The sequence below is a fragment of the Oryzias melastigma genome, linkage group LG19 (genome assembly GCF_002922805.2).
Source record: "Oryzias melastigma strain HK-1 linkage group LG19, ASM292280v2, whole genome shotgun sequence".
In the NCBI taxonomy this organism is placed as follows: domain Eukaryota; kingdom Metazoa; phylum Chordata; class Actinopteri; order Beloniformes; family Adrianichthyidae; genus Oryzias; species Oryzias melastigma.
Genome location: NC_050530.1, coordinates 4728888 through 4732277, shown reverse-complemented (window position 1 = coordinate 4732277; position 3390 = coordinate 4728888).

The window sequence follows — 3390 nt, the reverse complement described above, 5'->3', positions numbered from 1 at the left end:
TCTCTGTCAGAGTTCTGGAGAATTGGAGAATTGGGTTCTGTGCAGAGTGAAGCACAGGGTCTGTGTTACCTTAAGGGAGGAGTGTCAACTCAATCTCACAGGGGCCAAAATCCAAAACACACCAGAGGTCGCGGGCCGAACGGAATAAACATTTATTAAATACTCTAAAACTACATTTTTAAAACTTTAAAACAGCATTTTTTTTAACACAATTATGAACTAGATTTATAACATTACCTGCGATAATGATGGTGTGAATGCTGGAAGCTGAATTTGGCTGATGATCTGATAGCTGAAGAGGCTGAAATGATGGTCAAAAACGCTGAAGCTGATAGCCAACTAAAATATGAGCTAAGTGCTAAATTAGTCTAAAAAAAACAAAAACAAAAACATAGGTTAGCCAAAACAGCTAGCATGTAGCTGAAATATTAGCTAAACTCCAAAATATCCAGAAAAATCTTAGTAAATACCAAAATAGTCCAAACAGCTACCAGAATGACAATTTTTAAAACTGTAACTTTTTAACATAATTCTGAATAATAAAAATACAGGAATATTATTCCAGAATCAATCAACTTAAACCTTAAATAACTTTCAATATTTTACTCTCCATAAAAATATATTTTGTCAAAATTATACAAATTAGAAATGAGCTCAAGATAACATCGGGTCATTGATAACAATAAAATAAAATGATCTGGAGGGCCGGATAGAATTACCAAGAGGGCCGGATCCGGCCCACGGGCCTTGACTTTGACACGTGTGATGTAAGGTTTAAGCCGAGGATGCTGGGAATTGACACAGCTGAGCTGAGAAGCTTTCCTTTGGCAGAGGCGAGTTCTGAGAAACATGGAAGCTGACTCAAAGAAAACATTCTTGAGCTTTTGGGTGTGAGTCATTCCAGCAGAACTGTTTCTGTTCTGGTCCAGGTCCCTGTGTGCTGCATCTGCTTCTCTTGCTGAATTCGTTTTTGCATCTCCATTAAAAGACTGTGACCTCCTGTGACCTCTAGGTTAGGGTAACCTTTAGTCTTCAACCATAAGTCTTCCTTTTCTTGTTTGCTCCAGTTTTCCAGGAGAAAAAGTTAAAAAGCTGTTGAAGTGTTTGTCTGCTCCAGTCTTTGAATGACAGGTGGGTGGGGCAAAAGCATCCGTCAGGAGCGTGGTTGGAGCAGCCGCACGGAGTCTCTATTGGGCAATCTTCAGGTGGGTGAATAGTGTCACGTCTGCAGTGGAAAGGTGTTAGCACAAAGAACAATGCAGGTGTTTGTTCACCTGCCCAAGAACCATGAAGCTCTAAGACGACGCGTGAGGAGAAGAAGATCCACCACTGCAGGAGGACCAGACGGAGAAACAAAACTCCAGCCGTCCTATTAATTTTATTTACATATTCACATTTTACAACACAGTAATTGTCCAAAAACATAAAATCACTTGTAAAATATCAACAATAACTCCTAAAAATGAATCCGGGGAAAAAGAAGAAACCTCAGAGACGTCAACATGAAGGAGGGATCCTCTCCTAGGACGGACAGGGAGGTACCAGGAGAAAAAAGAATTAGCTTATCTACTTCTACAACTGAATGCTTGAACAGAGTTCATCCAGATAGAACTGGGGGACGGGTGGGGGGGCCAGACGAGCCAGAGGCGAGGTCCACTGCCAAGAACAGGAGCACAGGAGCAGAAAGTGCGATAAGCACAGCCAGTTGTCATGGAAACCTAGATTCCTCTCTTCTCCGAGATCCTTTCCTTAGATTTCAACGTCTTGGCGACTCTCTCTTTCTAGACTCCTCCCTCTGTCTGTGCCATCAAGCGCTGTACGAGCACGCACGGCTGCAACGACTGGCGTCTGGGAGTCTGTTTGTGTGGATCTTTTTATTTTTGTGTGTACTTTGGTTCTACTGCAACACAGATGGAAGACGCTTTATTTTTGACATCATATCCTGTAGTCCCTCATGTCTCTTTCTTGGTGATTAGCACCGCCAGGATTGTATACCTGCTGCCCACCTGTGGGCAACTTGTCATTGAATGTGTTGCCCTACAACCTCCAGTTTCCCCTAGTGGGATTATTAAAGTCTATCTACCAACCGACCAACCGACCTACCTACTATCAACCTACCTGTGGTGGAAAATTGTTGGTATCCGATGAAGGAGCAGACAACTTTTCAAGATTAATTCAAGTATTTCCTAACAATTCAGAAGAATGCAGGCAGATCTAGCGTACGGAGAAACCTCTAGGAGGGTTCTAACAGGTGGACGAGGTGCATGGGCTTTTATAGAGTAGAACCAACAACTTCAAACAACAACGTTTCCACATTCTACATCCTGCCTAAGCTAGAAAGGTCAACCACCTGACTGGCCCGGCTACGACCTACACGTGGTCTGAGTCTTGTCTATTCTTAAGAGGATAGTGAGGATACTGGTTGCAAAACAAGATGTCTGCTAAAAGAGGAATTACAAGGCTTGGTGTCTGCTGCTTTTGCAGAAGTGAGCCTTTCAGAACGGACATGTCTCATAAGCACAAGCAGGTTCATTTAGAGGTTACATTTGAGCAGACGTTCAACCAAGGGTTACAAACAAAAGCAAAGTTGAATCAAATGCTAATCAAAGTATTTCTATTACACTCCCAACCTACTGACTGACCTACTTACCGTCCTACTGGCCTACCAACCTACAAACATACAGACCTATCTTTTCCACCTTCCTACCTACGTACATACCGACTGACCTACCTAGCTAACTACTGACTTATTGGTCTACCGACCTACAGACCTGTTCACCGACCTACCAACAGACTGACCAACCTACCTATCAATCTACCGACATATCTACCTAACTACTGACTGACCGATGAACTGACCTAACAATTCACCGACCAACTTGCATACTTACCTACTGACCGACCATCCTAACGACTTATTTACCAACCTACCTACCGACCGACCTACCTATCAACCGACTTGCCACTCTACCTATCTACCAATCTACTGACCGACCAACCTACCAACTATCTCACCTACTTACCTACCTACTGACTGACCTGCCTACCTACCTACCGACCTACCTACCTTCCGAAAGTGCCGCGCACCAACCGACCAACCTACCCGCCTACCAACCGACCAACCCACTCATCCACCCAACCAACCAACCAGAAGATCCACCTGGAATTTGGAATGTCTCTGGCCTCCGGAGGAGTCCAGGAGAGAGAGAGAGACAACACATGAATCCCACTGCACCAACCGAGGCGTTGAGAACTAAATCAAAAATATATGAAAAAGATTGAGACACCTCGTCGGTGACTGCCTTGGCTCAGAAAGGACAGGAAGGAGACAAACGCTGGAACTTTTATGAGAACATGAAGGAAAATAGGAATGTTATTGCTCCCCCCCCC